A 19,894-nucleotide genomic window follows, 5' to 3' on the forward strand; every position below is an offset into this window, starting at 1 on the left:
TAGCGATGTCTGTGTGTCCTGCTGGGCTTCCTTCCACATCGTCCCTAAAGCTGTGCCCTGGGAGCTGACAGGGTGCCTGTCAGTGCAAACATCCTGACTTCGGGGAAGCAGGTGGGTCTCCGGGCCAGAGGGCATGGAGTGCGTGACAGATGGAGGGTCCCGCTCCACCTCAGTCCAGGCAGGGTTGGAGTCCCGACAGCAGGCTCTGCCTTGAAATGTACACCTCAGAAATACTGCCGTATTTGTCTCCTAAATGCATTCTTGGGCTTCCCTGGTGGCTCAGTGGGAAAGAATGTGCCTGCCAATGCAGGAGACTCGAGTTCGCTCCCTGGTTAGGAAGATCCCCTGGAGAAGGAGATGGCAACCCACTCCAGTACTGTTCCTGGAGAATCCCATGGAAGCGGAGCCTGGCGGGCTACAGTCCATGGGGTCACAGAAGAGTTGGACATGACTTAGTGACTGAACAACAACAAATACCTTCTTAGCTTTTTCTATTCCATAGCTCTTGAAATGCGTAGCCTAATCAGGCTAAACATGTTTAATAATCCCTGCCTCTGGGCTCAGTGTTGTAAATAGTATCCACCCTAATTTTGCTGAAATGTGATACACTGGCAAATTCAGAAATAGGGATCATGTTCTGAGTTTGGGGACTCTCTCATGTGATGCTAGTTATAAAGCCATTTTCATAAGTTTTAGAGTTGTACTTTTATTTGAATATTGGCATTTCCACCATTTCTGGGAGAGTGTGGACTAAGTAAGGAGGTTACAGAAACACGGTACAGACGCCACCATGCTTGCTTACCGTGCCAGAGTACCATGCAGAGACCCCTCGGCCAAACATCCCACCCAGGCTGGACACCAGCTACTGGACAGTGTGGAGCAGTCTCATCCCCTGCCACCTGTATCCGGGGTTGTTGTCCTTTGTCCAGTTTCAACTTGGCCCAACATTTTAATAATTATCCATGTTCTCCCTGCTTCCTGAGGCACTTCGACTGCTCGAGAATTGATTTCAGGAAATATACTTAGGGCCTTTCTTTTTTTTTTTTTTGCACACACTTGGGTTGGCAAAATGCATATTTGCATAGAAATAATCTTTAGTGAGCTCTCCTTGCAAGTGTGTCAGATTTATAAACATCATGACTATAAGGACATATTCTTGGATCTGGGTTTCCTCCTTGGTTTATTTCTTCTTTCATTTGTCATGTTCTGGGTCACTCTGCACTGGATTTATTGGGTTGGAATTTTGTTTTTTGAGCAATTTCTTGGCCCAGGTTGTGTTTCTGTGTTTATATTAAAGCATCGCACCAGATTTTTTTTTCCATCTCAGCGTTCACAGGCTCCTTCTGGTGAAGACACAGCGTGTGGTCCGTAAGCCTCTTCCACCTGCCTCTCCTCCCACCCCCAGCTTGGCCCAGGATCCCTCTTTGAAGATGGTGGGCTTTAACAGCAGGCAGGGGAGAGCAGAGACCAGATGGTTTTACCTCACACCTGCGAGAGTGCCAGGGCTCTGAAAGAACACCAAGGTTAATGGCCAGAATGGGGCTGCCAGGCTCAGTGGGATTTGCTTTGACTGGCGCAGCGTTCTGTTTAACCGAGCTTTCCGGTTAACTGATGGCTGCGTCAGCCCGCCGCCCCAGCCCCGCCTCCTGCCCGCCGCCCAGCCCCGCCTCCTGTGAAGGGTGCCTCCCTGTCTCCCTCCGCTCTGGCCACCCCTCATCCGCATCCCCGTCACGTCTCTTCTTGACTGGTTTCTCCCTCCAGTTCGCATCCCTGTGCTTTTCTCCTTCCAGCTGTGTTTCCTCTGCTGTCACGCACATTTCCTGTTTTCCTCTTGTCCGGCGGCCTCAGTGTGACTTTTTATTGGCTGGGAAGTGGCATCTGGCCTGGCGTCGTCGTCCCCGAACCGTGTGCTGTTGCGGTCTTGTGGACAAGTTGGCTTGGGTCTGTCCTTGGGTCTGCCTTGGTGTGCCTGGAGGCCCAAGTTCACTGTTGCCGCAGCTGAAGGAGGGCTTCCACTGCCCGGATGTCTGCTGCTGATGTTTAGCTGCGCATTTTAAGGGCACCTGTATTTTCATTTCATAATACCTGGGCGGCAGGTAGTTCTTGGAAGAACAAGATTACTTGGAAGAAATATGGTGTTCTATCTTTTTTCTCTCCTCTCCCCCCTCGCCCTGCACCAAGATTCTAAGCTCAGGCTCATAAATGAAGTAGTTCTTCCTTTTTCTTCAGAAGCGAACTTCTCTTTTCTTGCTCTCATTGGCAGGTGGGTTCAAAGGGGGTCCAGTGAGTCCCCCTCTCCTTTGTCCATGCCACGGTGTGATTGAGGACCTATGATTTGCTTTTAACCAATGGGAAGTAGAAACGATTAAGGAATGTCGCTTCCTTGATTAGTCTTTACTACATGGCAAAGTAAAGAGACTTTGATGATATAATTAAGGTCCCAGATGAGTTGATTTTAAGTTGACATATCAGGGAGATGTGGGCCTGAGTTAGGTTAAAGCTGCTAACACATTATTGACTGGAGATGTATCAATACATTTTTAGAGAATGATACAGTTGACATCACCGTGCAAAGTTGTTAGAGCTTAAAATTGATCAAGGGTTCATTATGCAACCTAAGGTTGTCATTATTCATATTTTGCTCTGTTAGGTTTTCATTCCAACCTCGCGTGTACTATAAATGTAAAAATTTCAAAAATGGTGCATCACGAAATTTTGAGTGAAGAAGAGTTTTTCAGGAATTTTAGGCAGGCACTTGCTCTGATTGTCCTAGGACATGTATACTGGTGTGTCAGTAGATGGTAGTTCTTCAGAATGCAGTTCTCATTCAGACATGAATATTAGACCATCAGAAAGACAGAAAAACTTCAGGGATTGGTTCTGATGCAGAAAGTGAAAACGAAACTCACAGTGCTAGAGAATGCGCCTTTGCTTCTACAGAAGAGTGGATGGAAGGCAACATTTCACAAAAATTAGAAGACTTCACAGTTGTGTCAGGAATAACTGTTGGATATAATAACCCACAAAGTGTTTGTGAAATAATGGAATTAATTTTTGGCTACCCAAAATAAAAATCGCAGGCCGCAAGTGTTGGTTTATGCAAAAATCCCCAGGTCAGTAATGAATTAAAAGACTCAAGTCAGAGAGACTCTCCACTGATGGTTTTAAAGACATAAGCTGCCATGTTATGAGAGGCAGGTAATTTCTAGGATCTGAGAGTGGCCCAAAGTAACTGGCAAGAAAATGTGGACATCAGTCCTACAACCTCAAGGAAATGAATTCTGCCAACAGGCAGAGATGGTCGAACTTCCCCAGCAAAGCCTCTGATGAGATTCACAGGCCAACTGATCCCTGAATTTCAGCCTAGTGAGACCCTGAAGTTGTGAACCCAGCTCAGCAAGCCACACCCACACTGCTGACCTATTGGAAGTGTACGATACAAAACATTATGTTGTTTTCAGCCAATGAATTTGTGGCAATTTGTCATACAGCAGTGGAAGAGGAATGCATTCAGGGTAGCGGAGACTTCACCTGTCTTTGGCATTCTGCTGCACAGCAAGTTCCAATTCCTAACCAGGCCACAGAAGGCAGCCAAGACGATGACAGCCCCAGAGCAAATACACATTGTGTAAGAAGGTCCCACTTCTTCATGATTTTCAGCTCTGTGCTAAGAGGAAAATTACAGGGCCAAATTCCGTGTGAGAATCATAGACACACTCGCACTTAGAGCCACATATTGTCCATCCCAAAACATGGCCAGGAGCAGCTCATGTGACCAGCATGTGGCTAGGAGGAGTCACCTCCTGGCTCACTGAGCAGAAACGAGGTGACTTCAAGGTATAGGTCACACTGTTCACTTTATAGATGAGGAAAGGAGGAATCCGCGGCCCCTCTCAGGCAGAACTCAATATAAGGCCTCCGTCTTGAATCGCATTGACCCGAGAGGTCATATGATTTCCATTCGTTTATGGAGCAACTCAAGGGCAGAAGTGAAATTGGAATCTCACTTGTGAATATCTGAATCCTTATTTTATTTATGTATTTATTGAATCCCCCCTCCACACCACCACCACTTCTGCCCCCCAACCCCTTGTCCAAGAATCATCTTTCCCTTTAAAAACTCCCTAGATGCCCCAGCATTTTCCCCCACTAAAAGCGATGTATTTCTCACTGTGAGACCCGATCGGGCCGTGCAGAGTCCTCGCTTCCTCCCATGCTCACCCAACCCGAAATAATTGTCTGTATGTTCCTTTTATTGTCACCTCTGAAACAAGATGAAGAAACCAGTGGTTTGCTTTAGAAGGCATTAACTTCTTTATCACATTAATACTGACTCGTATCTTATTTCCCACTTGCAGTAAGAAAAACCATTCAAATCTTTTCCCTCACAGGACAATATCTTTAATAGCTTCTGTGTGTTTCCTATTTTTGGCTGTTTCTGTATAAACAGACTTAATCTAATAGCATGCTGAACCATCTAACTTGGCAGAAATTCAGAAAATCACTCATTTCTATGGCAAGCCAGGATGCCAAGAAGGGGGAGGGGGGGAGCCCTCACTTTTATTGCAGAAAGATTTCTCTTAAAGTTGTCTTTCATGAACATAATATGTCTATCATTTGAAATTCTCCAACACCCTGACTGGAAATTATTTATTGCAGAAAGACACAATGGCGAACGAGAAACTATTACTCCGTGTGCAATTTCTGTCTTCATTTCCTTTCCCTAAGAAGCAGGAGCACATGAACTCCGTTGTGAATGCTGGTGTGGTCATGGAGGATGGTGCCCACCTCTCGGCTTGTGCGCTGAGCCATTTCCACCCCCTGAATCCAAAAGTTGAGAACATCACAGCCCCGTGCAACGCCCACCTGGTGGCCTGGCCCAACCCAGAGTTCTCCCCCCGTCCTGGAACAAGAGCCTGTTCTGGGAGAAAGCATCCTTGCTGTCATTCTAGGTGAGCTCTCGCCACACACACAGCACCCATTCTGATTTGTTGCCAGTCACACGTCGCAGATCCTGAGTGGTCTAAGAAGTCCCGGGTCCCACTCCTGAGCACTGCTGGAGAATCTCACACGTCCTGCTGATGGAGCCTCTGAAGGCTCAGTGTTACCGGTTCTTCCGCCACCCCATCCCTAGACCGGGGTCCCAAAGGATCGCAGCTCTGGGCTCCGTTCTCTGTGCCCCTCCACGGTGCCCTTCCTCACCACAGGAGAGGGATTCCAAGGGCCCTGTGGGCTCCCTTCAAGGGTGACTGGGACAGGACACTCCCACTTTCTGAAGGCTCTTCCTGCAGCAGAATGAAATTCACACAAGGACCAGCGCCCTTTATCAGAGAGGTCAAGGTGAGGGGCAGGATGCTGACCGGCCACCTGAGGGGTCTCTCTGGGCAGAAGGCGAGGTGGGGTGAGCACCAGGGCCTCTTCCCCTGGTTAGATTCCCCGGGCCTAAAGTTTCCTCTTCAGTTCGTGGTCCTGAAGCCCTGCCCCCACCAAAAGCCCTTCTGTCTGTTTAAAATGGAGATTCCCAGGTCTGCCGTGGACACTTAGTCTAGGAGTTGGGTACCAGGGTGGGTGCCGGCAATCTGTACATCTGTCCAGCTCCCACAGTGATTCTGACACACCCTTGGGGCTAAGAAGCGCCCTCCTATCAGAGCTGGCACCTCCATAAGGATGAGATCCCTATTCTCTTGCTCTTTTGTATGCTTCCCCATGCAAGGATAATTACACAGAAGCAGCACAGCAATGCTTGTTGCTAGATTTATTCTAGGCTTTCTTTTTTCTTTTCTTTTTTTTTTTTTAGCTGTCTTTGTCTGCAACTTTGCAAAATAAACCCCGCGGTCACCCCACACTTTGTGGGTATCTTGCTAGAATGGAATTTCACTGTCTTAAATCGGGGGTTAATTTCTTGGTTTCAGCTGAATTGTGAAAGGGAGTGGAGAGACCCTTGGAAAAACACGAATATTGCTGCTGAGCACTAGCCAGGCCCTTCCCTTCCAGCAAGTTCCATGAGGGATTAAGAGGCTGAATGTTTTCAACCCCCTGTTAGTGATGCTTCCAGACCCCCTCCTCGCTGAGCATTTATCTTGCAAAGGGCATATTTAGAGATGTTCCCATTCTATTTTATCTGCAGAATTACTTTCCGTTCTGAGGTCTTTTGTATAAGTATTCCTTGAACCCATTCCAAAAAGTGGATTTTTAACCCAATAGACCATAACTGCAGTGTTTTATCGTGCATACATATTTCAGAATGTGAATGTAAGTAGATTTAGCAAAGTTAAAACAAAATTAAAACTTTTCAAAGGGCACCAGTGCTTGCTTTCCCGTGTTGGGCTTTTCCCTTTGGAGTTCTTACAGCGTTTAAAAGATTCTCTAAAAACAGGAAGACTTTTTCACTTGGGTTTTTTTTTTTTAATGTACAAGAGATGGGGTTCAGAAAACACTGGTGAGGTTTGGCCTCCCTGCAGTAAGTAGCCTCAGTAACTGCCTAGGCTCAATTTTGAATCTGAGAGTTAGTGCCATTAAGATTAGCATTGTGCTGTCAGTCAGGTTTCTAGCTGGCACGTTCTTGTGCCCTCTTGTTTCTCTTGAAATCCCTTTCTCAGGCAGAAGCTAATGTCATTGCTCTGGAATAGAAATCCAGTCTCCCCACCACCCTGTTCACCACTCACCTGCTTAATCCCCTTGCCTGGCTGCCTGTTTCCCTTGGGATGGAATCTGAAATCCTCAACTGACCCTGCAAGGACCCTGCCAATCTCCGCAGCCCACTGTCATCCCACTCTGCCCTGCCTGCACACATCCCAGCACACACAGAACTTGCCGCAGGGCCTTTGCGCATGCTGCTGACTACCTGGAGTGGTCCTCGCCTCCTGCTTTAGCTAATAAACCGTTGCTGATTCTTTAAAGGCTCAGCTAGGTCTTTCCTTTCAGCAACTCACACAGTTACTTTATCTTTCCAAGCTGTATTTTCTTCTCTGTATCTTCTTACTGGGGTTAATAGCTATGTCTTCTATTTGGAAGGAGAGGACTTTTTGGAGAGAAGCGAGGAATACATGATATGATCCGTGAAGCGCTTGGCGGAGCACTTGGCGCGTGGTAGGTGAGCGTGCTCTGAGTGTTAGCGGTCATCCCGGAGCCGTTGGCGGAGCACTTGGCGCGTGGTAGGTGAGCGTGCTCTGAGTGTTAGCGGTCATCCCGGAGCCCTTGGCTGCCTCCCGCCGTGAGCCTTGCCTTTGGATTCCTCCATAGTTGATGCTGCAGATGGGGTTTCTGCTGTGGCTGTCTGTCTTCTGGTTTTTGGTGGGAGTATATCAAGGAGGTCAAGAAAGGGAGGAAGAAGTAAGGGAGGTGCTGCTATAAGCTCTATCATGCCCCCAGCATACGCCCTGAAAGACCCTCTCTTTCCCCGCTGCTGTGGTCAGAGTGAATGTTACTCCTCCGGTTCATGTTTTGAAATCCTAATCTCCAAGGATGATGGTACTAGGAGATGGGGCCTCTGAGAGGTGCTTGCTTCATGGGGTGGCGCTCTCTCAAATGGGGTTGGTGGCCTTTTAATAAAGGCTCCAGAGAACTCCCAGCCCCTTCCACTATGAGAGGCGACAATGAGAAGGTGCCAGCTATAAGCCTCAGTAGTATCCGGCCCTCTTTGCACCTTGCACTCTGACCTCCAGCCTCCTGAATGGTGAAGAAGGCATTTCTGTTGTTTGTAAAGCACCCAGCCTGTGCTCTTTTGTTACAGCAGCTCAGATGAACTAAGATCCCCACTTACTCACTTGGCTGTATTTTTGGCCTAATCACCCTCCCACCCCTCCCCAACCCCTGCAGAGTGTAAGGGAGAGAAGGGCCGTGTGGAGGTGAGATCCAGCGTTTGTTACCCTCGTTTTATGGTGAAGACACTGAGGTGTGCAGAGCTTCTGTGCCTCCCGTGAACCAGCCCCCGCCCTCGCTAACTTCCAGCCCGCGACTCTGCGTGTCGCCCGCCTTCAAAACAGAACCACGAGCCCAGGACTTTGGTTAGGGCCTTCCTGTGTTCTCCGGAACACATGCTGTGACACCAGCGCCCAGCCTTTCACTGTGCAGCGTTCCAACAGGCACGCAGACAGGCCTCTGGCTCGGGTGATGGCACTACAAAGGCCCCTGCTTTTCATAAACGGATCACCGTGAGGCTGCTTCTCAAGAAAGCAGCTTCTGCTGCCTCCCGCGCGCTCTTATGCTCTGCTGCGAAGTGCAGAGTGGAGCTGGCGGGTCTCCTTTCCTTCTCTACTCCATGTGTGATTCATAAAGGGAGCTCGGCAGCTTGTGGGGCGCATGCCGCCACCTGGACCTCGCCCCCAGGAGCATCAGGAGGGCGTGGGCCCCGTGTCAGTCCACTCACCCGTGGGTCGGCTCGGAGCAGGGAGGGGCTGTCCTGTGGAGGTTGTTTGTTTAAGTTTCTTCAGGTTTCTCTTTGCAGAGATCAGTCCCAGCATTGCTGACCAGAGGGCCGTTTGTCCTTTCAGTAGTGGTCTGACCCCCTGGGGGGCCCAAAGTGGCACACACACCCCCCGAGACTGGGACAGCTCCCCATGGGGACTGTCCCTGGGCTCCATCTTCCCACAGTGCTCCCCGCCCAGACATGGGTTGGGGGTCCAGCCGTATTCTTCTAGACCTCAGACCTCTTTTTTTTTTCTTTTTTTTTTAATTCTGAAGAACATCTCTACAATGAGAGATTCGCTCTTCTGAGTCTTCTGGAGCTTTACTGTACAATACTAGCGCCCAGGGGATAGGAGCGCCATAGTGCTGAGAGCTGGCTCACCAGAGACCAAGTGTTTCGTTACAGATACATGTGGAAATATCCAAGTTTTGGAATGGCGTCCCCCGCTTTTTATATATTTGACTGCTGTTGCACCACTGTCTCTCTCACTTACTCATTCCTGCGCCAGAAATCTTCAAGTGGAAGAGCCAGTGGAAGCAGTAAAGCTCCAGGGCCCTAGAACCGGTGAGAAGGCATCCTGCCTGTGAACATCATCCACCAGGAGCGTGGCCCAGGGCCAGTGGGTAGAGTTCAGTTCTGGGCTGGAATGTGTGTGTTGTGGGGCAGGGAATTGGGGTCAGTGGTGCATTTGTGAAAGAGGAGGAGGAGAAAGGGCTCAGAGCAGGAAAGAGCCTGGGAGACAGCTAGTATTTGTAAAGCTCCTACTGCGTGCCAGGCTCAGTGCCCTGCCCACACTGGGCGTCATCACAGAGTCCTGAAGGCAGGCCTGCAGAACCTGGTTCCCCCCCCCCCCCCCCCCCCCGTTTACACAGGAAGCCTTGCCCGACGGCAGCAGACTTCAGGTCTAAGTGTGTCTGGTGCTGAGAGCATGCTCTTTCCCCTGAGTGTCTGCGGTCAAGTGTTGCCTGACTCAGGGTTTGCTGGAGCCTGGCTCTGGGCCGGAGTTGGTGGCGTGAAGCCCTCTCATTCCATGCCTCGAGTATTTATTTTGTGAATGCATCCCTCAGTCCATCACCCAGGAGGCGTGAGCAAGGGCGGCAGGTGGACTTAGGTCTTGGCGACCCTGACTTAGATACCAGTGAAGGGACCTCTCTTAGACCTCTCCTCTGGGAGGACGGGCAGGGTTTCTAATGCATAGCTCCTGACCAAGCAAGAAGGGAGACTGTGGCTTGAAATGGGTTGTTAGGGACTGAATGTGTCCTCCAAGATTCCTGGGTTGAAGCCCCAGTGCCCAGCATGGTGGCCTTTGGAGGGAGGGGGTTAGATTTAGATGAGGTCATCCTGGGGTCAGTGCCCTGATAAGATGAGGAAGGCAGAGCTCTGTCTCCTGCTGTGTGCCCTGAGGAAGGGCCCTCTGAGGACACAGCCTGGGGCGGCCCCTGCAAGCCTGGAAGAGAACTTTCACCACAGGTGAGATCCCATCTCGCTCAAGGTCAGGGTCCCAGGACCTTGATCTGGGACTTCCCAGCCTCCAGAGCTGTCAGAAATCAGCATCTGTTCCTTAAATCTCCCAGCCTCTGGTATTTTCTTACAACAACCGAGCAAAGGCATGGGCCTAGCACACTATGACCCACAGAATCAGGAGCCGCATACCTGGGTCCGTGTCATGGATTGGCCAGGTATTTTCTCTGGATCTTGAGCAAGTCACTTATCTTGTCTAAGCCCCAGTTTCTTCATCTATAGAATGGGGATGCATTAGCAACCTTCCTCAAGGCTCGTGCGTGCGTGCTAAGTTGCTTCAGTCGTGTCCGACTCTGTGACCCCGTGGACTGTAGCCCACCAGGCTCCTCCGTCCATGGGATTCTCCAGGCAAGAGTACTGGAGTGGGTTGCCATGCCCTTCTCTGGGGATCTTGCTGACCCAGGGATCGAACCTGTGTCTCCCGTAGCTCCTGCACTGCAGGCAGATTCTTTACCGCTGAGCCACCAGGGAAGCCTCAAGGCTCAGTACCCATTAAGCACTCAGTACTTAGCACCACTGACATCATTCACAGCATCATCATCATCATTAAGAGTCAGCCCCGTTCACACTGTCGTCAACGTCACTCACATCGTTGTCACCCCGAAAAGCACTAGTGTATGGCTTCCATCTGCCCTTGACCAGGGGTCCGTGTTGGGAAAATCTGTGAATGGCAGATACACACAGAACCCAGAGGTCAGCCTTTCCATGCAAGCTTCAGTGGTGGCCTCCTTAGGGGAAAGCATGCTTTGGAAACCAGGTCACAGAGGAAAGTACCTTTTATTGTACAGAGCCAAGAGGTCTGTCGTGGACGTGCGGAGGGAGCCCGGCCTAATTGCGTTGATAATACAATCCCGTAACTCATTCTGCCAGCGCAGAGGTGGATGGACGGTCCCCGTCGTTGCAACTGCGCTTTGCCCCGTTCTCCTAGGAGAGACATCAGCGCTCCAGTAGTGATTAAAGTGCCTTGGACGGGCCCTTGCTATTAAGTTTGTGACTTCAGTTTAATGAAAGGTAGTATATTAAAATGGAAACACGTTATTGTTGATAAGGACTGAACATGTATAAATCAGATTAAAGCTTCGATAATCAAAATGCAAGGAAAGAAAGCTGAGGGTTATTGGCTACCTACTATGCACTGTTTGCTCCTAGCACACTTAGAGACATCACTGCAGGACACCCCGCACCTTCGAATAAATCAAGTCTGGCTTCTCTGATACATTCATATATTTCATTATCAGACATTCAGGAGATTACGAGAGAGGCATCCCGTTGACTGGGGAATAGTTGCTCCAGATGCTAAGCTCTTTGGACTAGACCAACACTGACTTAATGAAGTTTTGCTGTGTGTTATTATTTTTTTCCTGATAGAAAACCAAGTGACTCTTGTCTTCTTTCACTGTTCTTAGCCCCTTTGCTTACTCCTTATGACCCCCTTCTTTCTCATTCCATAGAAACTTTAAAAAAATCTAAATTGATGGATTTCTTTTAGCTTTAAGTTCCTAGAATTCTACCAGGGACCTGACAGATGAAGGGTCAATTGCCAGGGTGTGCAAACAAAAGTAGGCAGCTTAGCTGAGAAAGTGCAGAGAGAAGGAACAGCTCCCCACCTTCCCTGGAGCCAGGCGTTAGTTCCGGGTGAGGGTCCAGAAAGTATTCAGCCTCCACTTAATTCAGCTGCTTCTACAGGTAACTTCTTCATGGGGCCAGCATGTGCTGCATCATTTAAAGAATTCGTAAGACCAGAGTGAGGGTCTGTGCGTTGGGGAGAACTCCCTATCTGACTGGAGAGGCTGGTGGGGTCTGGGCTTGCTCCCCTCCACTGCCCAATTCCAGGTAAGGCCATGTACCCATTGGAGACATGTGAGTGTTCCCGCCTGTCCATCTAGGGCATACCAGGGACCCTGGGATGACCAAAAAAATAAAAAAATTGGTAGTATACATTGAGCTGCCCTCCCCCCTCTTTCGTGGTAATCCTGTAATGATAGGTACTCCCACCCCCGTGTTACAGATGAGGATTTAAACGGCCAAGAGGTTGGTGTGTGGTCGTGGGACTCATCCGTGGACCGCCTGGCCTTTGAAGACCAGTCTCGCTGGAACTTCCTACTACATTCATTGCTGTTCAGTTGCCAAGTCGTGTCCAGCTCTTCGCGACCACACGGCCTGCAGCACACCAGGCTTCCCTGTCCCTCACCGTCTCCCGGAGTTTGCCCAAGTCCATGTCCGTTGACTCGGTGATCCCATCCAACCATCTCATCCTCTGTCAGCCTCTGTCTACCACATCGCACGTCCTTATAGTCCCTGACATCATTCTCGGAACAAAAAAGACAAAGAGGGGCCTCGAGAGGTTATTTTCTGGGTGTCCCATGGTGAATGGCGCAGAGCTAGCAAGCACACGGGAGGGGCCCAGGCCCCCTTCTGAAAGCAGAGGTGAGCGCCTCGTGGGGTGGGGGTGTCACAGGGTGCAGTGGGTGGGACTGGACAGGGAGTCGCTCTCAGCATGGCCGCCTGCACGTGCAGCGCCTGACCTCCGCCCCGGGTGCTTGCTGGAAGAGCCTGCCGCTCTCCTGGCTGGCCAGGCCTCCTCTCCCACTCCAAGCCAAGCTCTTCTCTTAGGATGACTGCCCAGCGCCACACGCCACCCTCAGCACTTTGCGGACATTGTTTACTCTGTCAGTTCAGCCAAACGGGGAGGGACTGTCACTCTGCCCGTTTTACAGATCAGCCAGCCAGGGTTTGGAGGGGTGAGTGGTTTCGAGTCCTCAGTAGCCGCTGAGGGGCAGAGTCAAGCTCTGACCCCAGGGGCTGGGCTCAGGAGTCAGCCCTTCCGTTTGTAGACCTCTCTGCTCAGAGCCTGCCTCTTCTCCCTCCCCGCCCTTCCCTTTGATCCTGGTCCAGCTTACCTCTCCCTGCCCTCGTCTTCCTCCATTGCCTTTTTTTTTTTTTTTTTCTTACCCAGTGCAAACAGCCTCTGAAAGGCCCAGCCTGCTGGCCTTGGGTTCTGATAAGATCTGGCTGTTGCTCCCTTTGTCTGGTCTGTACCTGCCTTTTCTGAATGGCCTTGTTAATTGCAATTGACTCCCCTAGAATGTGGATGGCAGTGCTATTTGACACCAGACTAATGCCTCTGACTTCTCCTTGGTGCCTCCAGCAGCAGGCTGGAGGGGACGGGAGAGGGGTCAGAGGGAAGACAGAGCACTTCTGATTCCAATAAAATACATTAGCGCGTTAGAGCTCTTCTATTTGTCAAGTCCACCTCTCTCCCTCTCTCTCCCTCTCTCTCCCTCTCTCTCCCTCTCTCTCTCCCTCTCTCTCCCTCTCTCTCCCTCTCTCTCCCTCTCTCTCCCTCTCTCTCCCTCTCTCTCCCTCTCTCTCTCTCTCTCTTTCTCTCTCTCTCTCAGATGTCATTTCTAGGAATTCACAGTAAAATGAGGAATTATGGGGAGATATCATAGTTGTAGCTCCTGGAAGATTCAGGTGTTTTGTTTGTTTGTTTTGGGCTTTGCTGCTGTTGTTGTCATTTTCGAGATTTAGTCCTAAGCATGAATAAAGAATCTTGAAGGATAAAACCTCAATGTTCTGAATCCAGAGCAAGAGAATTAATAGGTCTGGGAGCTGGTGGTGGAGCTTGCTTTTCTGCAGGCCTGCTAAGTATCAGGCCTGCCAAGTGTCAGGCCTGCTTTGAGGACATACTCTTCCAGCAGTCCTGTGAGGGAGGTATATAAAGAGCATCTGAGAGCTAGGAGAACGGAGGCTGCAAGACTGGCTTTCTGTCCAATTCTTGGTCATCACTGTTCTCTTAACACCAGGGGAGGAGATTCAGTTCACAAGCCTATGTATGTATCATTAGTTGGACCGCCTTAGACCTCAAGTTGGGCAGAGTTGCTTGCTCAGGCGGTCAGGCCTGGTGGGCCTGCCTACAAGGAGACAGGCACTGTGCTCAAACATTCTCATGCTTTTTTTTTTTCTCATAGGAACCTCCCAAGGTACCTGCGAGGTCAGAATTAGTCTCCCATTTTGCAGATGAGAAAACTGATGCACAGGAGAGGAAAAAGTATAAAGATCTGAGGTCACGTAGTCTGTTCATTACTGACCTGGGAGTAAAGGGGGGTGGTTCAGGATGACTGAGCAGGAGCGGTGGGCTTGGGGGAGCATGCCCTCCCCAGCTCCAGGTGCCCAGGCCTGGCTGCTCTGCACCCGTCCCGAGTGGATGAACAGTAAAGAGGGTTCTGACGTCAGCTGAGGAGGCCCAGGAGGAAGGAAGGCATTTGGGGCCCACCGTCTGTTTCCTCTTTTTTTTTTTTAATGTATTTTTATTTTAATTAATCTTTTTAATTGGAAGAAAGTTGCTTTACAATATTGTGTTGGTCTCTGCCATACAACAACGCAAATCAGCCATAACTGTACATATATCATCTCCCTCTTGAGCCTGCCTCGCATCCCCGCATCCCCTCCTTCTGGGCCTCTGAGTGGGTTCTAGAGAGGTGGATGAACCTAGAACCTGTTATTCCAAGTGGAGTCAGTGAGAAAGAGAACAGCAGACACTGTATATTAATGCGTACACATGGCATGTAGAAAAGTGTGCTGATGAGCCGAGCTGGTGTCTCATCTTTCAGTTCAGCCTTGTGCTGGGGCCATTTCTGCTGTGGGACCACGCAGGCAAGGGAGCGACATGGGAGAGCTGGGCTCAGAATTAAAAAAAACTGAGGAAACAACAATCTATCTCAAGAGTCCTAAGGAAGCAGGTAGAGTGTCTGAAGCTGCAGATCTTACAAGCCACTTCAGTGATGAGTTGACAGCATTCAGCACCTAAAATTCCAGATGTTTGAGTCCTCTTTCAATATCAGCTGCAGCCAAAACTGCCTCTTTGGGTGGGCCTGGCCTGCAGGGCCCCCCTTTCAGAGGGGCAGGGCCCCCAGTTCCTCTGTGTCACCACCCGTGTCACCTGCCTGGCCCCAGGGTCCTGGGGTGCTCAGTGCCTGGAGTGAAGAAGGAGTTTGGATCAGGAAGAGCCACCAGCCACTGCGCGTCTCTGATCTAGGCATTAGTTTTCTCCTGCATTAAATGGAATCCCCGAAACCCATACCACAGACTCGCTAGAAGGGTGAACAGTGTGGCGGATACAGGTTCTTCAGTGGCTCAGAAGGTTGTCACAGCCACTCTTTCATTTGTTTGCATCCCACACCCCCAGCTACCCACTCAGTCCCAGTCCTTCAGGGTTCAAAGCATGAAAAACCAGAAGCCCAGAGAAGTGTCTGGGAGAGGACTGGAGGGAGGCAGGCTTCTGAAGGGAGGTACCTTCTCCAAGTACCATTCTTTTCTGTGGATTTCACAGTGACCCTCATTAGGAACAAAGCTTTTTGAACCTGTGTTTATTCTGCCCCCTCCCCCACCAGGAGATTTTCCTAAAGGAAAAGGCATAGGAACCCCCAACCCCAAGCCAGAATCGAGTGCATATATGACAATAGGAACCATCCTGGGCAGGAAAAGGCTTCTTTTTAATTAGAATCCTGGAAGGACATACCCTCTAATTGCTGCACTTGTAGTGTCAGGGCTATCAATATTGGTGCCTCTTTCATTAATAAACTGGCAAGTCAGACGCTGCAGGAGGGGGAGGCCCCTCCCCCCGCTCCCCTTCCCACCCCAAGCTCCACTTAGTCAATGGCAGACACCGCGATCAAACAGGAAAAGAACATGTAAATCAGCTGCATTAATTCCGCAGCCCCCAAGTAGGTAGACGGAAGGGTAGACACGAAAGGGATCCTTCATCCATGTGCTTGCGATGCCCTGGCTCTGGTGAACCCAACCAAGAGGTAGTTAAATGGCCCCGCAGATTGCGAGTGACTCAGGGAATGCCTGGGTTTATGTATGGATTAGCACCCTGATAGACCCTGAGTCGCAGAAGACGAAGACTAATTACCTGACAACGCTCCCCTCCGCTCGCCTGGGCCATTGAAATTAATTTCTGCTCTCAGGCTTGGCAGAAAGCAGCTGCAGAATTTCAGTTCAATACTCAAATTAACGGGGAGCCGGAATTATTTCTCCGCACGGGCGGTGTTAGAGGAGTGGGCTACCAAATAGATCTTGATCGCAGACACCAAAGAAAGCATTATTCCTCCCTTTTCATCAAGAGCCTTGGGTCCGTGGAAGGTGCTGAGGAGGAAAGAAGAAATACCACTGATTTTAATGGAGGGTAAACACTTAAGTGCGGTATTAAATGGGGTGTGACATCCCTGGGTAGGAGTCTTCTTGCCCCACCTCCCCCCCCCAATAATTTACAATTTGTCTCCATTTAACAGCAACAGCAAAATATTTAAATATATGGCCCTTTTGTATATACCAAATTGGAATTCCTCATCAAGGGGTATTTGTGAATATTTCCTCTCCCGCATGGCTTGTCATCAGGATGTACATTCACTCTTATTTCAAGGGTAAGGGCGCGATGTGGAGGGGGCAGTAGCGAGGGGGTGCAGGGGACAGGGGAGAGGGGAGAAGTCAGATGTGGGATTTGAACCCAGGGCTTCAGTCTCCAACTTCCTCTTTCTGTCCCTCCATGTTGACGTTTTTTTTTTTGCTCCAAGACCCTTCCTGTCTGGGCTGCCTGCTTGCATTCCAGCCTCAGTGGGAATCCGTGACGTCTGCAGAGCGCCATCCGTGTGCATCAGGCCAAGTTCTTCCCCGTCCGGGCCATCCCTTCTCACCTCGTTTGTTTCTGTGATCTCCCGACCCTCAGGGCCCGCCAGACGGATGAGATTCACAGGCACGCCGTGTTCTTGCCGGGGGCTCCTGCCAGCTCAGATAAGCGCAGGCCCGAGGCCACTTCCCTCTTAACCCACTGTGCCTTTTGACATGTAACCTCAGTTACACGTCAGGACTCATCGGTGGGGACTTGGGGGCCACCAGGCGTTGGTCACAGGTACAGGAAGAGCATCACTGTTCTAGCCCTGCCCAGCCTTTTAGGGTCGGGACACAGTTAACAGATTCTGGAATTCCGCTGTCAAGGTTCAGGCTACATCCCTCATCTTGGTGTTAGCTGTTGTGTTCAGTTGCTGAGTCATGTCCGACTCTTCGCAACCCTGTGGACTGTAGCATACCAGGCTCCTCTGTCCTTCGTTATCTCTTGGAGTTTGATCACGTTCACGTCCATCGAGTCGGTGATGCCATCCATTCATCTCATCCTCTGCCACCACCTTCTGTTTTGCCTTCGGTGTTTCCCAGCATCAGGGTTTTTCCAGTGAGTCGGCTCTTTGCATCAGGTGGCCAAGGGGTTGGTGCTTCAGCATCAGTCCTTCCAGTGAACATCCAGTGAATGTGCAGTCCTTTAGGATTGACTGGTTTGATCTCCTAGCTGTCCAAGGCACTCTCAATGCTCTTAATAGATGTGAAACCCTGGGGTTATCGCTTCTAATATTAACATCATTACTAGTATCTACTCCTTGGAAGGAGAGTTATGACCAACCTAGATAGCATATTCAAAAGCAGAGACATTACTTTGCCAACAAAGGTCCATCTAGTCAAGGCTATGGTTTTTCCTGTGATCATGTATGGATGTGAGAGCTGGACTGTGAAGAAGGCTGAGCGCCAAAGAATTGATGCTTTTGAACTGTGGTGTTGGAGAAGACTCTTGAGGGTCCCTTGGACTGCAAGGAGATCCAACCAGTCCATTCTGAAGGAGATCAGCCCTGGGATTTCTTTGGGAGGAATGATGCTAAAGCTGAAACTCCAGTACTTTGGCCACCTCATGCGAAGAGTTGACTCATTGGAAAAGACTCTGATGCTGGGAGGGATTGGGGGCAGGAGGAGAAGGGGACGACAGAGGATGAGATGGCTGGATGGCATCACTGACTCGATGGACGTGAGTCTGAGTGAACTCCAGGAGTTGGTGATGGACAGGGAGGCCTGGTGTACTGCAATTCATGGGGTCGCACAGAGTCGGACAGGACTGAGCGACTGAACTGACTGACCATTGTTGTTACTGGTATTACTACTAGTACCTACTGCATGGGGATTCTGCAAGGATTAAGTTCCCGGAAGTGAAATACTTAAAACTGTGCCTGGCCCAGAGTAAGCTCTCAATAAATGATGGCTGGGCAGTGACCCCTGCCCCCGGTAACCCAGGCTCCATAACCCAAGATACGGGCCTTTTCTCTTTGCCTGAAATGACAGGGGAGCTGTCTCTGGACAGCTGTGTAGACCCGAGATCCAACTGTACTGAGCCTCTCCCTGCTCTTTTCACGCCTAAGAATTAAAACAGAAACATGTACTCTTAGAAAACAGTTACCACTTACTAAGTACTTGCCGTGTGCCTAGCTTCCTCATATTTATCCAACAACAAAGCCAGACCACAGAGGCAAACTGTAGCTGCCACGGGATTTGTGAGCAGCACGGACACCACACAGCCAGGTCAGGGGACCTGAGCCTGGTCCTCGTGTCTTCAAGCCCACGCGGCAGCCACGCGCCCCCTTGTGCCCTGAGGAAGCAGTTAGGCCCCTTTGGACATGACCAGCTGTAGGCCTGCGGCCTGGCGGCGGGATGACTTCCCGGTGTCGTCACCACTGCCTCGAGTCGGCTGGCCCCCGTGGGAGAGGAGGCTAATCAGCCACGCACCAAATCTGCTTAGGAGGCTGTTTCACATAGTTTTTATACCCTGGCTCCTAATAAAGGTCCCATTATAAATGATCGTCTCACTATGATATACTGGTTCCTCACCTTCTAGGAACTGATTTAAAAGGAAGCCCCGGACTTGTTGTGGCCACGGAGTTTATTCATATTCTTTGCTCACTCAGCAGCTGAGGCGGTGTTGGGGGACAACACCCCACTCCTGCAAAAAAAAAAATTTTTTTTTTTTTTCCAGCATGAGGCATTTGCCATAATGAGTAACCAGATCACTTGATGTCCTGATACTTCATGAAAAAAACCACTCCTCCTCTGTCTCCCATCTCCCATTCTGATTTGCTTGGGTTGTGTATGCTTCGCTGGCTATGCTGCTGCTGCTGCTGCTAAGTCGTATCAGTCATGTCTGACTTTGTGCGACCCCATAGACGGCAGCCCACCAGGCTCCACCGTCCCTGGGATTCTCTAGGCAAGAACACTGAAGTGGGTTGCCATTTCCTTCTCCAATGCATGAAAGTGAAAAGTGAAAGTGAAGTTGCTCAGTCGTGTCCGACTCTTCCTGAACCCATGGACTGCAGCCTACCAGGCTCCTCCATCCATGGGATTTTCCAGGCAAGAGTACTGGAGTGGGGTGCCATTGCCTTCTCTGGCTTATAGAGGAGGGAAAAAGTAATTATTACCTTATGTAAGTGAGAATTCCAGGATTGGCGTGGGTTCAGCCTCTGCTGGACCTGGGTATTCAGATGTCATGAACTTTTTTTCTTCCCCTGTGGGGCTCAGCTTTTCCCTGTATAGATGTAGAAGCATCCTCCATTGATGATGGTAAAGCGAGATGCAACTTTTGTCAAAACCTGGAGTTGACCAGTTGACTAGCATTGATCTTGTTGGCTAAGGGAAGGGGGTTGGGATTCTTGGTTCAGCCTGCAGGAATGTTTGCACAGTATAGGTCATATGCCATCACGAGATGCCAAAACACATGGATTGGGACCGAGGATACGACTGTCTCCCTCAGGAATTAGGGTGCTTCATGGGAAGGGCAAATGAATGCCAGCCAGGCACACGCAGACCATGTTGAAGAGCTCACTTCACAGTCTGGCTCACCTCTCTTTCCATCTTGGAGACTGGCTGGTTACTCTGATTTCTTCTGCCTTTCTCCACATTTATGGGCTTCCCAGGTGGCTCAGGGGTACAGAGCCCACCTGCCAGTGCCAGAGACAAGAGAGACTTGGGTTCGATCCCTAGGTCGGAAAGACCCCCTGCAGACTTTCTGCACAAATACATCATTACACAAATCACAGGATTGTAGAATAATGGTCCCTTTTCAACATGTAATCAGATACTTTCAGAGCACCTTTG

The 19,894-nt window shown here is 50.0% G+C and overlaps 1 protein-coding gene across 7 annotated transcripts in view; it reads left to right on the forward strand.

The window, feature by feature from the left end:
- Positions 1 to 19,894, forward strand: part of WWOX (WW domain containing oxidoreductase) — a 930,720-nt gene that overhangs the window by 419,501 nt on the left and 491,325 nt on the right.

Source organism: Bos taurus, chromosome 18 (assembly GCF_002263795.3).
Source record: "Bos taurus isolate L1 Dominette 01449 registration number 42190680 breed Hereford chromosome 18, ARS-UCD2.0, whole genome shotgun sequence".
Lineage (NCBI taxonomy): Eukaryota > Metazoa > Chordata > Mammalia > Artiodactyla > Bovidae > Bos > Bos taurus.